Genomic DNA, 20,122 nt, shown 5'->3' with positions numbered 1-20,122 from the left:
GCTCAGTAGCACGCAGGGGAGCATCTCCAGATGGGGCGCTGCATACTGTCAGTCGTCTTCCTGTTAATTCGTGCTTGCATTTGGGCACCCACCCCCCCGCTCTCCTTAGTCAAGCCAGGCTCGGGTCAGATTCCATGCTCGCGCTCCTCCTGGCCCACCGCCAGGCCAAAGATCTTGGCGACATCTTGCATCTCTGGATGCGCAGAGGATGCGGACGTTTCTTCCAGCTTCTCCCGAGTTCCATGTTGAGGATTCGGATCTATCTCTAACTGCTCCTGAGGTTCCTTCTGAAAGGTCGGCCTTGCTTCTTCTGCACTTTTCAAAGGTTGAAAACCTAGGTTTTTTTCCTAAGTTGCTGGTAATGAAATGGTATTGAATGTACTGACTAGTACAGGCATGGGCTGGCCCACCCTCCTGATGACATCCTCTCCTACACTCCTCCCTGGACTCCTCCCCTGTGATCCAGGCCATAAAGGTCGAGCCACCTCTTCCATCCCTTCACTTCCCTCACTTGGACCCGGGCCTGCAGTCTTGTGTATAATAAAGCCTATCATTCCCCTCAGTCTTTGTCTCTGTGATTATTGGGGCAACTGTCAGTGCCCAACACTGCTTTTTTCCTTTCTTCATTTCCAGAATCCTACAGTAGAAAATTACTCTTCAAAACACTGATAAAGTCAAAAAAGTCACTACAGTTCGAGTATTGAACAGTTCAGTCAGGGAGAGGTGTCTTCTCATGTCATTTTCCGATGCCATCTTTCCACGACCCCGCACCCCCCTCCCCTCAGCTGACTCCTTGAACACCATCCAATCCAAGGACTCTAGGCAGCCCTGCAGTTGTCTTCCCTCCCGTGACCACCTTCTGGTTGTCCTGATGTCGTAAGTGTTGTGAGCAATTTTAGGCCCCATTTCTAAGAGAGGATGTGATGGCCCAGAGGTTGTTTGCAAGAATGATCCTGGGGATGAGAGGAATAATGTTGGAGGAGCATTTGATGGTTCTGGGCCTGGACTCGCCAGTGTTTAGAAAGATGAGGCAGGACCTCATTGAAATCTGATGAATAGTGAAAGAGCTGGAGAGAGAGGATTTTGCCAGTCCTGCGAGAGTTTAGGATCAATGGGCACAACCTCAGAATAAAAGGATGTCTGCTTAAAACGGAGATGGAGAAACATTTTCATCTAGAGCAGTGATTTTCAAACTCCTCCTCCACACCCCCAGCCCCACCCCCCGGATAATATTCCACTTAATCCTTGTGCCAGAAGTGCTCTGTTAGTAAGGGATTACTTAAGGTGGAATGTGATTGGAAAGAAAAAGTTTGAAAACCACTCTTTTAATTGTACGTCATTGACTTGTTCTGTGTGTGGTTTCATAACTCCAGAGGAAATGGGCCAATGAGAGTTTTCCTCAAGCAAAATATTTCCTTCACAATTAGGTCCATTGCAGTCTTTCTCAGCCTTTTTTCTCATTCATATGCCACTTTAAACAATCTCTTACTCATTTTTTGACACTCCAAGGAATAAAGTCCCAACCTGTTCAACCTTTCCCTGTAGCTCAACTCCTGAAGACCTGGCACCTTCCAAGTAAATCTTCTCTGCACTCTTTCAATCTTACTAATACCCTTCCTGTAGCTAGGTGACCAGAACTGCACACAATACTCCAAATGTGGCCTCACCAACATCTTATAAAACCTCACCATAACTTCCCAACTCCTATTTTCTTTTTGTTAATTAATGAAGGCCAAGATGACAAAAGCTGTCTTTAGAACCCTGTCGTCCTGTGACACCACTTTCATGGAATTATGTAACTGTGTTTTATCTCTTGCTGCAGATTTGTATAACTTCTCTGTTCAATTTCATAATGTTGGCTTCTGGACTATTTTATTGTGCCCCTTGATCTAGAGAGTTCTGGCAGAGCCAAGCAATTTTGTTTTCTTTTGTCAGCTCAAATTTTGTCACATTGATCCAAAAACAAGTATTTTCACCATTCCTTCATTTCAGATTCTCTGCAGCTGTGGTATTGTACCTCACAGTGACGGCATCATGTTTGTCTTGTTTATCCTTTTCTCCTCCATCCAGACAGATGTGTTGATCAATGAGTCGACTCCACTCATCCAGCACCACTGCCATTTCTGCTGCTCGGGCTTTTCACCTCACGTATTCATTTTGTTATTTCCCTTCTTCTTTTTCTCAGCAAAGAGAATCCGGTTTGTTTGATCATCTTTCTGAATCCCAGTGAAAGGTTATCGACCTGAATGTTTCAACTCCGATTATTTTTCCAGTAGATGACCTGCTGAGTATTTCCAGCATTGAGTTTTTATTTTACTGCCTTGGTGTATTACTGAGTGCTTTGAATGGGAGAAGAAATGTGGGCTGTGTTAAGTAAAGATGTCTAGATTATGGAGTGGATTTAGAAAAATAGATGTAAATGTGGAGGGTTCATGGAAATAGTTTAGTAATCTTTTCGAATTTTGAAGTCTCCTGCCGGAAAGCGTGGAATACTCACGGGGTTTAATTCAAACCTGCCGGCAGAAAACTCTTAATGATGTCCCACTTTGTCCCGTGGAGCCCAGCACATATAATCATAGGACAGTTTGCAGCATGGAAACAGGCCATATCGATCCTTTGAGTCTGTGCCAGTTCACATGAACAATTCCACTAGTTTTCCCCTCCAACACTCTGGCCATATCCCTCCAACACCGTCATATCCATGTACACATCCAACCTTCTCTTAAATGACAGAAAGGACCCTGCCGCAGTTCTCTCTTCTGGAAGATCATTCCATTCTGCCACCACGCTCTGAGTGAAGAAGCATCCTCTAACATTCCTAAAGTTTTGCACCCTTACCTTGAACTCATGCCCTCTTGTTCTATGCTATGATTTATGAAGGCCAGCAGACCATATCTCAGGATAAGACCCACTGTCTTAACGTCCCTCATATGCAAGATTTTGCCTCCCATCTTCACAATTTCTGTGCTTTCTCCAAGGTTGATCTTGTCATAAGATACCATCAGATCCCATCCATAAGGAAGACATTCCTAAAACGGTGATTATTACCCCTTCTGGGCTTTTTGAATGACTTAGGATGCCACTTGAGTTGAAGAATGGTGCTCACACCTGCCAGCGGGTTATAGGTACTTTGGGCAGAGATTTAGGGTTCCCTTACATCTACTTGGATAACATCTTGTAAAAACAATGCCATCACGAATATGCTGTTCAGACTGACTATATATAATATTCAGGGTGACATTAATATTCCTGAATTACCCAGTGTCCAGGCAATGGGCCCCGATGTTCAGGCATACAGTATGGCCATTACTAACCTGACATACAGCAGGGGGCAGCACAAATTGGTGGCCAACCTTACTTTGTGACATGTCTTTGGGCTACATTAGACCAATGTTTCCTGCATCTTGGAGGAAACACCTTATTGATCAGAGACACAGCTTATCTCATCCATCCATCAGAACATCTGTCAACCTCATGTTAAATAAATATGTATAGCATGGACTGCGAAAAGGCATCGTGCAATGTGTTTGCACATGTACCTCCTGCCAGGCTGCCAAGATTCAGTGCCACACTAAAGCACCTCTTCAACATTTCCCGCCAGTATGCAGGGAGTTGGAACACGTGCATGTGGACCTGCTTGGACCATTGCCAGAATCTCAAAACATGAGATACATTCTCACAGTTGTAGAACATTTCACGTGCTGGCCAGAGGCCATCCCGTTGCCATCCAGTGACACTGAGATAAGGGCCAGAGCATTCATCGTCAACTGGATGGCTAGATTTGGTTTTCCGACACAATAATTCAGTCCGTGGAACACAATTCACTCACATTCCCACTGGCAATGCGCTCACATTCCCAAAGTCCACTTTTAAGGCCCGACTCACTGGTCCCAATTAGGTTAATGAATTGCCATGCGTTCTTTTGGGAGTGCACACAGCTCCAAAATAAATACGTCTGCATTGTCCGCAGAGATGGTTTATTGTACGGTCCTTACAGTTTCATGGGACAATCATTTCACAACCAACTCTGATCTGAATATCCTTTGGCAGCTTCAACATGTTATCGCGATCAGCAAAGCTTTTCCTACCCATTGGCTTGGATCCCCTTAACAGAATGTGCCCCACCACTCCTGGACGCTGATTTTGCTTTTGTGCGCAGACAGTACCCAGGAGTGCTGTTACAACGACCGTATGACAGCCTTTTCCACGTGGTGAAGAAGGATGGATTTGAGTATACTTTGGATATTGGGGGACATTCGCAGCTGTTTAGTTTGAAAAGACATAAGCCTGCCCATGTGGATCCCGCTTCAACCTTTCAGTGCCCCCATCCCAGATGATGAGGGTGTCCACCTAAGGTGAATGCAGCTGGTGTTTTACTTTCTGGCGACGGTTCTGGGGGGGTGTAGCAGCTGTGAAGCGGGCCGAGTGGGCATGGTTCTTTGGTGGGCGCATGAAATCATAAGGCAGACAGCTGGGAACTCATACATTTAATTGACCGCATCTACGTGGTGTTGAGTGCTGAGGAACAGCACGTTGATCTGTGAATTCTCCTGCCGGAAGGTGCGGGACACTCAGGGATTAATTTAAACCTGTGGTCCCGTGGATCTGCAACAAACTCATAATGATGTCCCACCTTGGCCCATGGAACCCACGACACGCTGTAAATAGAAGAAGCCTGTAAAGACTGAATAAAGCAGTCTTGTGTTGACTAACCTAGTATGTGTGTGTGTGTGTGTGTGTGTTGCTTTAGTAGCTCTATCGAAGTATCCGCTACATATATAAATATTTGGGAGGTTTATCGCACTTACAGGATACTTTTCATCCATCTCACAGCCTGTGGGAAGAAGCTATTCCCCAGCCTGTAAGTCCTCATTTTGATGATGGACATGGTTAAAGATGCTGTTCACTAGATCAAAATGGTCTTTGTACTATTCCTTGAACCCGATTTGAACTACACTCCCAGTAAATGTCATCTACAGAAAAAGAGAGACCCCAGTGATCCTCACAACTCTGCATCATTCCTGTCTGATGCTTTACAGCAACTAGACCATCCAATGGTGCAGCCAGACAGGAGGCTCAACTGCGCTCCTGTAAAATCTCAGGATGAGAGCCGTTCGCCTTGACCTCCTCAGTTTCCTTGGGAAGTGCAGGCCCTTCCTGAACAAAAAGGAGATGTGATTGTTTTGTGTATTAATACATGTGCTGTATTGATGAGAATTTTATGTGATTGTATTGTCTATTCTTGCTTTTTAACAATCTTTAGTGGATAGAAGTAGTCATTGTACTTTAGGATGTAAAATCATGTACAGATTGTCCTTCAATTGCCATTTGGCCCAGGTGTCTATTCAATCCAAGAATACTTTCAATCACAGGCAGATTTTGAACAATAATACCATTCATACTTAAACAAACATTGTTTTTAATTTTCTTTAAACAGAAACACAAACAGGATCAAACTTTAACTTATCACTATTAACAGCCTTTCATTACCACGTTCTAATTTTAAGCGCAGGTGTATTTAATGTGCATAAAGTTCTTTGACACAACTCCAAGTTCACCGGTGTCTATCAATTCTTATACTGTGCACAGAATTCAACATTTATGAATTTTCATCAAGCTCTTGTGCTTAAAAGTAAATGTTTACCCTCCAGGAAGGCTCTTGTTGGTTTCAGAGAGGGATTTCCTGCTCATTGTACACACATTAACTGATTCCCTCTGATCAGCCACTTTGGTGTCTTGCCAAAGAAACTTGACCCATTAGGGTTTTCCAAATGATAACCTCTTCTGCAGGTCACCATTGAGTTCCTTTTGTTTCCCTTATTTCAGGTGAAACATCATTTATAGCCAGACATTTCCTCTTGTATGGACAACAAAGTTTTTCAACAGCCTGAACTGAAAACTCACAAACTGTTTTCAAAACAAAATGCCAGCTTGCCATCTCTCTCTCCCCCACCCCTCTCTCTCTCTCTCTCTTTTTAGAAAAAGCCTAATTGGTCTCTCCTCTCTGCTTGCAAAACCACATGACCTTCTTAGAACAGCAAACGAGAACCAGCCAGATGACTACACCAGACCCAAACTTCTGAGTCCAAACATTTGTTGTTTAAAAACAATAATCCATTTACACCTGCTTTTGAAATTCTTTAGCAAAACAGTATCCTTGTATTGTCTTTGCAAAGGCTCTTGGCGCCTGAATGACTCACTCTCAGCAAAGCTCTTACATTTTAAATAAGGGTTGTTTTGTGAAGTGTTTGTGTTTGTTTGTGACCTAAACGACTCCTCCAATCCATCTCTTTCAAAAACATCTCTATATAAAATGTAAAATATATAATCTGTCACAGGACAGATGCAGCAGAGGAGTTGTGATAAAATTAATGATGTCCTTGCAAACAAAAAGTGGGAAGAGGTATGATCTGGTGAGTGGAGTTTGTAATAGTTTGAAACTTGAACCTCTCTCTATTTCAGGAGACAATTTACTGTCATGTAATTAAAAAGTGTCATATCACACAAAATTGCTTTTTTCCTGCTGTCAGACAGACAGACTCACCTCTGGCAGAAATTGCCTGAAATGCCTCTTGCAGTCAGAGATAGACTGAGTGCTCCCCCCCCCCCACAACACCCCAAACCCTGGGCCAAGTCACTGAGGGTCTGTGGATTCTCTTTCAATGCTCACAGACCATCCAAGTCATTGGCAATGTGAGCTCCAGTTTTGAACCTCTGACATAATTAGGAACCATTTAGCACTCACTTGTATCCCAGGTCTGATACTTGACACCCTTTTAGCCAGTTTTGACCCATTCTCTAGCATTCCACAGCCTGGTGTGAGTTCCTTGACTGCTTTGTCCAGAAGCCCGCAGCCTGCGTGGGTTCCTCTCCTCAAGTCACCAACAGCTTGCCACCTATGTGGGTCTTTTAGCTGCAGAACTCCTCACTGGTCTGCTTCCTTGGACACTGACCTTTGGATTGAATCCTCTGCTTCTGAGATGTTGGTGGGGTGTGGTCTTTCTGTTTTCTGGTGCTCTGCACTAGTTGTCCGCTTACCCAGATTTCACGGTGGCAAGGAAATCAAACAAATCTCAATAAAAAAATTTAACTAAGAGGAGAATCTCACATATCTAGAGGGATGGAAAGGGCATTATTACAAATTGAAGCCTGATATTTGAATATTCAGGTGCCAAATTTGCAAAAGCATGGAGTATATATTTCTCAAGCTATATGTAATTTTCTCCAAAGGAATACAACTTTGAATATTTGCATGTCATCTTGGCATCCCTAAAATGTATGTATATATATATATAACTGATTTCCAAGTAAATGCAATACATGTCCTCATCACCGCTAACGTTAATTTAACAAATTTCAATTGATATATTAATAGATTTAATTTAGCCTTGTTCCTTCAATATTTCCTAATAAAAATAAGGTCAGATTCTGTGGAAAAACATCTCCTATAACTTGTTCCATTAATATTGTAATTCTCCCCAAAGAGATCTTGCATTAGGACAAAGATAAGTTGAATGCAAGAAAGTTGCAACATCTTCAACACACCTAAAATATTGATCTGATAATTCTGAATTTATTCTATTCAATTTCACTGGTGTAATAAGTAACTGAAGAAGAAAAACTAGTTGTGAATTCCTTCCTTACTGCTGCAGTGTGGAACTCTGGTCAATAGATCCAAAATGCTGCGTTGAAGTGAATTAATACAACTTCCCTGGATCACGTGATCTCTATTGCCAAATCAGCTTCCTGAGGAGGTTTTCAAATCCAACAGCCTGAGTCACCTGACTCAAGGTGCAGCTTTCAAATAAAATCCATGCTGACATCTGCTACATGACTGATGTAAAAACAATTATACTGAACTAATTTGTATCTTGCATTGAAATCCTTTTATGGATCTGCCCATATTTGCCAATCATTTACAATATTCAGATCCATTTCCCTCCTTTGTCTCAACTTATGAACTTCTCATTTAAAAGTTTCTACTTGTAATAAAGAGAACATCATCAAATAACTTTTTTAACAATTCCTCTTATAAGGAATTTCTATTTCAGTCCAACATGGTTGGTCCTAACTTATCCTTCAAATATGTTCTAAGTTGGAAATAGCAAAAACGATTGCTATACGATATTTATTTCTCAGTTAGTCAAATGGCATTAATTGACCCCTTTCATAACAATCTTCAACATTTATAATCCCCTTACGAAACCCGCTGTCCAGAAATTGATGATCCTTTGAAAAAGATACAAAGATTTTGAATCAAAGACATTCTGGGAGATGTACATCCACTTACACCAATTACATCATTTATTTTATTCCATATATTAATCAAATGTTTCAACAATTGTGTATCTTTATCACCAACCATTAATTTTGATTCCCATTTGTACATAAATTCTTCTGCTTTTCCCTCTCCTATTTTATTAGATTCTATTTTATCCCTTTCAAAAAAAGAAGCAAGAAATCTCATTTGAGCTGCTCCATAACAATTTTTAAAATGAGGAAGCTGCAGTCCTCTCAATGCAGAATTTGCATTGGGTTACTTGTAACATGGGATTCAATCGGAAATGGGTTCACATGACACAAACTCATGATGCAGACTGTTTTCTGAGAATGGAATACAAGAGGAGGGTTGACTAGGTCTCCAGCAGGATATAGATCACAAGATATAGGAGCAGAAGTAGGCCTGTCGAGTCTGTTCCACCATTCTTCCACTCACCCCCACTCCCCAGCTTTCTCCCCATAACCCTTGATTCCTTGACGAATCAAATACTTGTCAATCTCTGCCTTAAATACACCCAATGACCTCACGTGGGTTTCACGACCCACTGACAAAATCAATTTGTTCCACATTTGTTTTAAATTGACACTCTTTTATCCTGAAATTATGCTCTCCTGTCCTAGAATCCCCTACCATCGGAAACATCTTTGCCATATGTACTCTGTCCAAGCCTTCCAGCATTTGAAATGCCTCTGAGGTCCCCCTTACCCTTCCGTACTCCAACTAGTACAGTCAAAGAGTCGACAATTGTTCCTCATACATTAACCCTTTCATTCCTGATATTATTTCAAGAAATCATCTCTGACCTTCTCCAACACCAGCACATCTTTTCTCAAATACGGCACCCAAAACTCTAATTCTGATTGAATGGAAAGGGAATTCTCCAACGACACAAACACAACAGTGAAATGATATTATGTCTTGTTGATATTTACCACTCGGGAAGGTTCTTGTTGGTTTTCAGATAGAGGTGTGTTGTTCAGGGAAGCATTAGTGTTTTTGTGACTCAACGAACCAGCATCTGAAGTCCGTAATCTCTTCAGAAAAGCTTGATAAATTTAGCATGGAGCAGAGCTGAGCCACGACTTTGCAGGTATTTAAGGGAGTGTGTGGGCAGGGTTTGTTCTGGACCAACAATCTCACCAAATGACTCTGCTTGAAATCAAGATTCAAAGCATTTTGAGGAATACAACAGGAATTGTTCAACAAGAGCCTGGTGTTCCCTGAGGAGTTTCCTTTCAATAACAGAATTTTTTTTTTAACTGCCCGTTAATATTCCTGATACAAATCTTTGAATTTAACTTTCAGGTTGCTATCTGTTGTTAACTTGGAGGCCTTTAATGGGGTGACTGGGTGGAATCTTTGCTTTAACCAAGCAGTTCTCTTGCAATTTTCCAGCTGTAGGATGCGACTCAGTTGCTTGCAAGTTTAGCAAGTGGGATTTTCAATTTATTTATTTATTTATTTATTTTATTTTTCACACCATAAATCACATTAGCCATGATGTACACTTTTTCTTTTTCACACATATACAGTGACTTTTTCTCCCCCCACCCTCCCTCCTCCCAAGCCACCCCCCCATCCCCCCTCTCATCCATTTTAGGTATACAATCTAGGTTGCATTAAACCCGTCAGACAATGTTGTCATTCAACAAAAATATACCAGAAATTCTACTGAGTCCATTCTTTTCTTTCCTTCTCCTTCCATCATCTTAGGTAATGTTTGTCCCCGGTAGGTTTTCGCTATTGTATTTAATGTAAGGCTCCCATACTTGTTCGAATATTTCAATATTATTTCTTAAACTATATGTTATTTTTTCTAATGGAATATATTTATTCATTTCTATATACCATTGTTGTATTTTCAAATTATCTTCCAATTTCCAGGTTGACATAATACATTTTTTTGCTACGGCTAGGGCTATCTTAACAAATCTTTTTTGTGCATCCTCCAAATCAATTCCAAATTCTTTGTTTTTTATGTTACTTAGGAGAAAGATCTCTGGATTCTTTGGTATATTGTTTTCTGTTATTTTATTTAATATCTGATTGAGATCATCCCAAAACTTTTCTACTCTCTCACATGTCCAGATTGCATGAATTGTTGTTCCCATTTCTTTTTTACATCGAAAACATCTATCAGATACTGTTGGGTCCCATTTATTTAACTTTTGCGGTGTAATGTATAGTCTGTGTAACCAATTATATTGTATCATACGTAGCCTCGTATTTATTGTATTTCTCATCGTTCCAGAACATAATTTCTCCCATGTTTCCTTTTTTATCTTTATATTTAAATCTTGTTCCCATTTTTGTTTAGTTTTACCATTTGTTTCCTCATTCTCCTTTTCTTGCAGTTTAATATACATATTTGTTATAAATCTTTTGATTAACATTGTATCTGTAATCACATATTCAAGGTTACTTCCCTCTGGTAAACTCAAATTGCTTCCTAGTTTATCGTTCAAGTAGGATCTCAGTTGGTAATATTCCAGCGCTGTATCTCCAGTTATATTATACTTATCTCTCATTTGTTCAAAGGATAAGAATCTACTTCCTGAAAAACAATTTTCTATTCTTTTAATCCCTTTTTTTTCCCATTTTGATGTGAAATTGCAAATCGTAGCGTCATTTTTGTGTTTGAAAATGCCAATGTGAAAATTTTAACTTTAGTCTTCTTGGTTTGCTTAAGTTTACAGAGGAGACGTTGGGTCAAGCTGAGAAGATAGAGTTGGATGCCCATTTGGTGAATCGGCTGGGCAAAGCATAAAGCACAAAATGAGGGTCTGAAAAATTAATGAAGGAGACTGAAGTGCCGTTGAACCAAACCCAGGTAAAGAATTTAATTTTGTGCTGTGTAATTAAGAGACCAAACGATTTGGGATTTTAGTGGTGACCTATTTAAATGAACAAAATATGATTAGAATAGAAGTTTATGGAATGTTTGGAAGTTGTCACAAAAAAATGGAGCATATAAATTAGATGTTGTAATTAAGATAAATGAACAATACAATGAGCTTGGTGTCACAGTATCTGCCTCCCTCTACCATACATCACCGTTAAACCTTTTCCCCAATATGAACCTGATGTCAAAATATCTGACACTGTTAATCGTACATCAATGTTAAACTTCTCAAGAATGTGAATCCTGTCTCAAAGTTTCTGCCTCAGTCTATCGTAGATCAACGTTAAACTTTCTCACCCTATGAACCTGGTGTAATAGAATCTGCCTCAGTCTACCGTCCATCAACGTTAAACCTTCTCCCCACTGTGAACATGGTGTCATGGTATATATCTCAATTTACAGTATATCACCGTTAAACCTTCTCCACAACGTTAACCTGCTGTCACAGTATCTGCCTCAGTCTACCGTATATCACCGTTAAACCTTCTCCCCATGTGAACCTGGTGTCACAATATCTGACACAGTTTATCGTATATTACTGTTAAACATTCTCCCCACTGTGAACCTGGTGTCACAGTATTTGACACAGTTTATCGTACATTACTGTTAAACCTTCTCCCCACTGTGAACCTGGTGTCACAGTATCTGACACAGTTTATTGTACATTACTGTTAAACCTTCTCCCCACTGTGAACCTGGTGTCACATTATCTACCTCAACATACCGTACATCACCGTTAAACCTTCTCACCATGTGAACCAGGTGTCACAATATCTGACACAGTTTATCGTACATTACTGTTAAACATTCTCCCCAATGTGAACCTGGTGTCACAGTATCTGACACAGCTTATCGTACATTACTGTTAAACCTTCTCCCCACTGTGAACCTGGTGTCACATTATCTACCTCAACATACCGTATATCACCGTTAAACCTTCTCCCCATGTGAACCAGGTGTCACAATATCTGACACAGTTTATCGTACATTACTGTTAAACATTCTCCCCACTGTGAACCTGGTGTCACTGTATCTGACACAGTTTATCGTACATGACTGTTAAACCTTCTCACTGCTGTGAAGCCAATGTCACAGTAACGATCTCAGTTGTCCACACATCAGCATTAAACCTCTCTCCACTGTGAATCTGGTGTCACTTTGCCTGCCACATTTTATTTTACATCAGCGTTAAACCTTATTCCCATTGTGAACATGGTGTCATAGTATCTGTCACAGTTTATTTTACATCACCTTTAAATCTTATTCAAATTGTGAACCTGGTGTCACAGTATCTCACACAGTTTATCGTACATTACTGTTAAACCTTGTTAATGTTGTGAACCCATTGTCTCAGTATCTCTTATCAGTCTACCATACATCATCGTTAAACCTTTACACATCTGTGAATGGGTGTCACTCTATCTCACAGTTTATCGTACATTACTGTTAAACCTTCTCCCCACTGTCAACCTGGTGTCACAGTATCTGACACAGTTCATAGTATATTACTGTTAAACCTTCTCACAAATGTGAATCCCACTATAAAATAATACTCCCCTTCTAAGTCTCGCTGTATTGAATCCCACCTATTTAAAAAATTCCAAAAAAAAGAGAAAAATCAATCCCAAAACAAGTTACTCAAAAGTAGCAGCCCCCTAAAAATCTGGGTGCGGTAAAGTCCACAAGTGGCAGGTGACTAAAGGACTCAGTGTCACCCACCCCCAGTCAGACTTTCACAAAGTCCTGAAACAAAAACATTCAACCCAGTGATTCCAGTCCCAATGATTGTTCCGGATCATCAATATCGAGAAAACTTTGCGTCAATTCAACTTTTTTCCCATTCTTTCCATATTTTCCAATCTTCCCATTTCCATTCCCATTGACCCTTCCTTTCGGTGATAATGGTGAAGATCGCCCATTTCCTCGTACATCTGGCAATGAATTAGCAAATATTAAAGGATCATGGTCATTTTCAAAAAACTGAGATTAAAAATTCCCATAAAAATCTTTCAATACTGCTGCATAACGAAAAGCAAATTTATATCCCTTTCGCCACAATACTTCTTAGGCTGAATTAAATTCTCTGCATCTTCTGATAATTTCTTGACTCAGATCTGCATTTAAAAAAACCCTATTATTTTGAACCATCAGTGGAGCCTGATTTTTCCGTGTTTTCTGCACCACCAATCGGAGGATCACCTCTCTGTCTTGATATTTAAAACAGCGAATCAAAACTGCTCGTGGTAATTGGCCTGGAAACGGTTTCTTCCTTAACGCTCTGTTTGCTCGATCTAATTCCAGTCCATCCGGAACGAATTACCTGCCCTACACTTTTGGGATCCATTTCTTCAAAACCTTCACCGGATCCGAACCTTCCATATCTTCCGGAAGACCTACTATTTTAACATTATTTCTACGACTTTGGTTTTCTAATGAGTCAAACTTCTTCAATAATTCCTTCTTCTGAAACCCCCAATCTACAAAAGGATCTTCCACTTTTCCATTTTTTCTCTATTATGCTCCACTTGACTCTTGCATTCAAGAAAGCCTCCTCAATCTTTTTAAAATGATTTTGCACAGTATCCTCTGATCGTGTCCATCTCGTAACATCACTCTTAACTACATTAATATCTTGCTTCATCAAAGTTATTTCTTCACACACAGTGTTCATTTTAGATTTCATTTCCGAAAATCTGATGAGTCATCTGCATTGACATATTTGACATATCTTCCATGAGTTGAGCAATCCCTTCCAGAATTGGAAACACAGAATCCAGTCCAGGATCCATCACCTCCCTTTGAGGCCGACCTTCTTTTGTCACAGTCCCCAGTTCTTCAAATTCTAATGAAGTTGAGCATCCTCTTCCTCCATAGCAATAGGTCCTCTTCCGGTGCTGCTGCGTGTCTGGATACCCGACACAGTGTGCCGACCTCATCAGTTCACCGTCGCTCAGGCTCCCCCACAGTCCACACCTTCTCCAAAGGTTTGTGGACCCTCGACGAACTGTGCACACCCGGTAGGGCCACCGACTACGCAGGTGCGTCTTCTGATGCTACACTGTATCTCTCCTGACCACCAGGCAATGCTGCAGGCTCACGGGCCTGTCCTCGCTCAGCTGGCCCGCCCTCACGCCTGTGTTCACGAGTGCACGAGTCGAAACCGCTGAACACATCACTGAGCTGAAGCCATCTTGCGATAGCGCAAGTGGTACCTATGTAATACTTAGCCGGGCAGGAGTCCTCTGAGACTTGGGGACTCCAGTCGACAACTCCGTTGCTTCAACTTGAACTCGGCCTCATTTCTTCAACACTTTTGTAAGGTAATTTCTTCCGTAACTGAGTTTTCGATTTTTTCACATTTGCAGCCATTTCGATCCTCCACTATTCCAAAGTCTATGAACAGTATTTTTAATCACTTTTACAACTTTTAAAATCAAGCATTTAATAGTCTAACTGGGGAAGGGTGGAACCACACGTCTACCCATCAGTGCTTAAATATATTAATAATGAAATAATGAGGTTTCATCTCTTTGTGACTAACAGAGAGAATGAAAACCTGGACAACAACAAATGGCAGATTTACCACAGGACAAAGTTTCACCTGATGAATTCCCATTTACATCCGTGGAAGTTGATTATTTTGGTCCTTTGCAAGTAAAGTGAGGACGAAGTGTTGAAAAACGATATTGAGTTATTTTCACTTGTTTGACTATGAGAGCAATTCATATTGAAGTAGCGTCATTGCTTGATACAGACTCTTTTATTAATGTTCTTTGGCATTTTATTCCTAGACGTGGTCAAGTAAAAGAATTATGTTCTGATAATGGATCTAACTTTACAGGAGCTCAACGAGAATTATGAAAAGTTATTCAAAATTGGAATCAACATCAAATTCCTGATGCGTTATTTCAGAATGAAGTTAATTGGATATTTAATCCACCCATAGTTATGGGTGTGGTACGGGTAAGGGTCAGTTGGTTGTGGAGAATGTTTACAAAGGTCTGTACTGGGCAGTACTGGGCAGCAATGCCTAATGTTGTAATGGATGCGGAAGCTCTGGGAAGGGGTAAGGGAGGGACTGGCCAGGAAGTCTGCAGATGCTGGGTCCGAGGGAAATGGACAAACATGCTGGGGAAACTCATGGATAGTTTTGTGAGGAGCAGGTCCTGCTTCACGAGTCAAATTGAGTATTTTGAGAAGGTGTCAAAGGAAATAGATGAAGGTCAAGGTCTGTATGCGCTGCACGTGGATTTTAGTAAGGTGCTTGACAAGGTCCTCACAGTGGCCTCATTTAGAACGTCAGGAGGCATGGGATCCACGGAGCCTTGGCTGTGTGGATTCAGAATTGCCTTGTCTGCAGTAAACAGAGGGTAGTAGTAGATGGAACAATGACTAGTGGCTCTCCAAAGGGATCTGCTCTGGGACCCCTGCTCTTTGTGATTTTTATGAATGATGATGGGAGTGGAAGGGTGGGTACGTCAGGGGATGACACAGAGGTAGAGATGTTGTAGACAGTATAGAAGGTTGTCATAGGTCATCCAGTTTGCAGAGAAGTGACAGATGGAGTTGAATCCTGTAAATACAGATGTACTTAAACAAGCAACTGGTACAGGTTAATTTCCAGAGTCATTTTCAAGGGCACGAATAAAAGTTATTCCAAAGAAGGTTGGAGACCCATTAAAATTAGCTTCATATAGACCAATATCTTTATTGAATGTGGATTACAAGAACGTGAGGGCAGAGCACATGGTTAATGGCAGGATTATGAACAGTGTGCAGGACAGAGAAATATTTAGATCCTGCGCCATAAATCGCTCAAGGTTGCTGTGCAAATTGAGAGGGAGTTTAAGATGGTGTATTGTGTGCTGGCCTTCAGGAGTCAGGGGATTGAGTTCAAGAACTGAGAGGTAACGTTGCAGATGTACAAAATTCTAGTCAGACCACACTTGGAATATTGTGTGCATTCCTGGGGCGAGAATACCAGTGGACGTCTAAATAAGGTGAGATGAGGGAACTTTAGACAAGATGTGAGGGGGATATTTTATTCACACAGAATGTAGTGGGTGGCTGGAATACATTGCCAGGGGTGTTACTGGAGGCTCATCCAAAAAAGGCATGAAAAAGATTTTAACATAGGGACAGGAATAAAAGAAAAACAGAAGGTACTGGTGAGAGGGAGGGAAGAGTAATATTGTTGTGGGGTAGGTTCAGATGGGTCAGCTGAAGGGACTCGACTGATCCATCCATGATTTGTCCAGCATCTTGCTGCCATGTCGTGGTGAACCAGGGTGTTGCCTGATGGAGACACGGTACTCTGAGCTCTGCAGATATAGATTGTGGTTTTCTCCATAACACACTTCCTCAGGTAAAGCAGAGGAAGGGAAAGGCCCTAGTGTGCAGGGGCAGGGAGGGGGGTGATGGGGGAGGAGTTGGGGCCCTCCAAAGTCATCGTGATCAGGCCTCGGAGACGGTATCTCTATCACTCGTATTTCTCTTCCCAGCAGAAGGACCGATCTCAGAGACAAGACACGAGTCCAGAAGAACATTGCATCCCAGCTGAACAGAGGATGGACAACATCATGATGGCCTGAACCCCTCCCCTTCTCCCTCTGGCCCTGCCAACTCCATTCACCACCTCTTCCATATCCCTTCACCCACTTCCCCTCCAATTTCTCCCCTACCTCTTCTCCATTCCAACCCCCTCCCACTCACGTTCCCCTTCACCTACGCTCACACCTATGCCCTAAACTTAGCCCTCCTCCCTTCACCTCCCCTTCCCCTCTCCTTTCCCACTCCCTTTTGTCTCCTACCCTTCCCCTCCTCCCCTTCCCTTCCTACCCCTAACTTAGGGGAAGGAGGGATAGGGGAAGGGGGTAGGAGAAAGGGGGGTAGTGAGAGGGTAGGAGTAGGTAATGGGGTAGTGGTAGGGGGTGCGTGTATGGGGTAGGGTTAGGGGAAGGGGGTAGATGTAGAGGATAGGGGTAGGGTTTAGCTTAGGGTTGGGGAAGGTGGGTAGAATTAAGATAGGGGTCAGGGACGGGTAGAGGTACAGTTAGGTTTAGGGTTAGGAGATGTGGGCTCGGGTTAGGTCGAGGTTTAGGGTTAGGTTTAGACTTCGGGGAAATGGGCTTGTGTTAAGTTTAGGGGAAGGGGGTAGGTGTAGGAGGTAGAGGTGGGGTGTGAGTTGGGGATAGAGGAAGGTGGGTAAGATTAGGGTTGGGTTTAGGGGACAGCGCAGGGATAGGGTTAGAGGACAGGGTGGAAATAAAAGTTAGGGTTGGGGACGTGGTGTAGTGTTTAAGGGTATCGGTAGTGTTAACGTTAAGGTTAGGGTTTGTTAGGGGTTAGGGTTAGGTTGGGGAGGGGAGCGTGGGCGGCGAGCGGGGCACAGGAAATGGGGAGGTGATGAGGGAGGGGAATGGGCAGGGAAATGAAGAGGGGTACGGTGTAGAGGAAATGGGAGGTGAATGTAGGAAGGCACCCCTTCCCCCACATTATCCCTGCCTCCTCTCCTCCTTCCAGAGGAAGCCGGACCTCATTCCGGCCAGAACCTCCCTGTAGTTTCAGAGCCTCCGTTTCAGGAAGTGCCTTCGACGCTTGCCGCTGGACAGACATCTTGTCTCTTGATTCATTCTATACCGTTGATATTAAATTTAAAAATGGTTTGATCTTTTAAAGCTTGAACTCAAAAGGCTGGTCCAGATAGACAACACAGAAACAGGCCCTTCGGCCCCACTCTCTTGCTGGCTGTGCTGTTGTAATCAGTCCATATTCCTCTCCACCTTTTCATTCTTAGCTCCCATCAAGCTCATGTTGCCTTGTCAATCTCACGGCCTGTGGGAAGAAGCTATTTCCCTCCCTGGCTTCTCTGCTTTTATTCTTCCATATCTCCTTCCTGATGGCAGGGGGACAAAGATGCTCTTTGCTGGATATCTGGGAGTCTATTTACAGAGCCCATCCCTGCAAAGATTCAGGGGTCCCTTGCCTTGAGGTTCCACCCATGTTGCCTCTCCCTCAGCACTCTCTCATCAGAACACAATTAAACCCTCCTTCCCCTCCTCTCCCAGGTCTCAGTATCCCCCTGACAATTCCAGTCAGCTGCCATATATACACCCTGCCCCACCTGCTATCGAATGCCCTGCATCCTCCTTCCCCATTGGTTTCCTCCTGTTATCAGGCATCAGAATGGACCCCACCCTGTTGAAACTATCCGTATTCTCACTGATCACTCTGCGCCTCTGCCCTCCATCCAGGGGTCTTGGTTGTCTTGTGGTGATGGTGGAGAAAAAAGTACCAACTCAAGGAGATGGGGAGCTGTAAGGAGACCCCCAGTTCCAGGAGACAGGAAGAACCACAGAGATGCCCAACTCTGTCAATCCGGTAGAACCCGGTCATCAGGTGCAAGGAGCTCTTGGTACTGCTGCACGTGAGGCAGGTGTGGCCCATCCCCACACCTCCACCCTGTCAATTCCCAAAACACATTTCCTATTCATGTGGGGGTCCAAAATGGATAGAGTCTGGAGGACCATGTACATCGTCAATCAATGGGGGAATATCCCTAACCAGCATGGCTATTGTGTATGGCTGTGCTTGGAAACAAAGTTTAAGGGCACCAAAAGCCGCTATGTGCTGAGGTTCTACCTGGCTCAGGTGTTGTGAAAGATTGGTCTGGCCCTGATGCCACACAATGTCCTAGTCAGCAGGACTTTGCCCCATCACCTTCATGGGAATGGTTGCATAGACAAACACTATTGACCACAGGGCCATCAGGCAGTGGTCAGGATGGAATTCCTGCTGACACAGAGACTAGGACTTGATGAGATACTGCGGGGTGGTCCCCTGAGCAGAGCATCCAGAGACAGACATCCAGAACTGCTGGAAGAACAGAAACTCAGTGAAAGATGCCCTTTGGTCTGCCTGAAACCCAGATAAGAGAATCAAACACTAGAAGCCCAAAGCAAAGGGAGGAAGGTTTAGGGGAAATATAAGGGGTACTTGTTTTTACACAGAGTTGTGGGTGCCAGGAATGCCTTGCCAGGAGTGGTGATGAAGGCTGAAATATTAGCGGCATTTAAGGGCTTCTTGGACACATGAATGAAGGAAACATAGAAGATAGGAGCAGGAGTAGGTCATTCGACCCTTCGAGCCTGCTCCGCCATTCAACGAGATCATGGCTGATCTTAAAGTTCAGTACCCCATCCCCACCTTCTCTCCGTAACCTTTAATACCCTTATACGGAAGAAATATATCTAATTCCCTCTTAAACATATTTAATGAACCTGACTCTACTGCCCTCTGTGGCAATTAATTCTACAGATTCACCACTCTCTGGGTAAAGAAATTCCTCCTCATCTCTATCCTAAATGGTTTGCCTATTATTCTCAAACCATGGCGCCGGGTTCTGGATTTTCCCATCCTTGGAAACATCCCATCTGCATCCATTCTGTCCAGTACTGCCAGAATTTTATATGTCTCTATGAGAACCCCTCTCAATCTTCTAAACTCCAGCGAGTACAATCCCAATTTGCGCAATTTTTCCTCATAAGTCATTCCTGCCATTCCAGGTATCAGCCTGGTGAATTGCCTCTGCACTCCCTCCATTGCAAGAATGGAGGGTTATGAAGGAGGAAGGGTCAAGTTTTTATTTTGCTTGGAATTGATAGGTCAGCGCAACATCTAGGTCCGAAGGGCATAACTGTTCGACGTTAACCTGCTGGTCTTTTAGCACATGGAGATGTGGGTGAGGGAACGCTGCCCACCGGCCTATTCCAGGTTGCTGAGAGATGCACTGAGGCTTGGCGCAGCCAACACGAGGGCACTGTGGGGAAGGACTCTAATCCTCCGGGTCTTGAGGGGCGGAGACTAAGGGGAACCCCTTCAACCACAGAGTGCAGGGAGTAACCACAAGGTGTCAAAGTGGTGGAATGATGTTAAACAGA

At 42.8% G+C, this 20,122-nt stretch overlaps 1 long non-coding RNA gene across 7 annotated transcripts in view; it reads left to right on the top strand.

Moving 5' to 3' along the window:
• Window positions 1-17,122, top strand: part of LOC138750953 (uncharacterized) — a 37,714-nt gene extending 20,592 nt beyond the window's left edge. Inside the window, exons 3-6 of one of the 7 annotated variants that reach the window (XR_011349631.1) lie at window positions 10,971-11,111; window positions 14,264-14,503; window positions 15,025-15,146; window positions 16,685-17,122. This is a non-coding gene — a long non-coding RNA (uncharacterized lncRNA). The remainder of the gene's footprint in view (window positions 1-10,970; window positions 11,112-14,263; window positions 14,504-15,024; window positions 15,147-16,684) is intronic. The other 6 variants (XR_011349629.1, XR_011349628.1, XR_011349633.1 and 3 more) reach the window with 6 other exon arrangements.
• Window positions 17,123-20,122: the final 3,000 nt, after the last annotated feature.

This window comes from Narcine bancroftii, unplaced genomic scaffold, assembly GCF_036971445.1.
Source record: "Narcine bancroftii isolate sNarBan1 unplaced genomic scaffold, sNarBan1.hap1 Scaffold_310, whole genome shotgun sequence".
Taxonomy (NCBI): Eukaryota; Metazoa; Chordata; class Chondrichthyes; order Torpediniformes; family Narcinidae; genus Narcine; species Narcine bancroftii.
This window is presented reverse-complemented; position numbering and strand designations above follow the sequence as displayed.